This window comes from Alligator sinensis, unplaced genomic scaffold (assembly GCF_000455745.1).
Source record: "Alligator sinensis unplaced genomic scaffold, ASM45574v1 scaffold137_1, whole genome shotgun sequence".
Classification (NCBI taxonomy): Eukaryota; Metazoa; Chordata; order Crocodylia; family Alligatoridae; genus Alligator; species Alligator sinensis.
This window is the reverse complement of record NW_005842545.1, coordinates 1078389-1078702: the sequence shown is the minus strand read 5'-3', so window position 1 is coordinate 1078702 and position 314 is coordinate 1078389. Positions and strand designations below refer to the sequence as shown.

At 53.2% G+C, this 314-nt stretch overlaps 1 protein-coding gene across 1 annotated transcript in view; it reads right to left on the bottom strand.

Annotated features, from left to right (window-relative positions):
- LOC102375077 (host cell factor 1) overlaps positions 1–314 on the bottom strand; it is a 22300-nt gene that overhangs the window by 7181 nt on the left and 14805 nt on the right. The gene's annotated exons all lie outside the window — the stretch shown is intronic.

Below are 314 nucleotides of genomic sequence, written 5' to 3'. Positions count from 1 at the left end.
AGAGGGGGACAGCTTGGCCTCAGTACACTGAATCATGGGATAAGTCACTGGGAGGGGGGGTGCAGCAGTGCATGCTGGGATAGGCACTACAAGTTCCCTCTGCGGGGTCTTAGAGTGACTCCCATCAGCAGTGTATTGTGGAACAGCACCCAGAGGGCAGCACTACATACTGGGATAAGCATTGCAAACTTCCCCTGTAGGGTTTTAACATGACTCCAAGCAGCAATTCATTGTGGGACAGTGCCCAAGGGGAAGCACAGCATGCTGGGATAGATCTCAAGCTCCCCCAGAGCCTTAGCATGATTCCCAGAAAG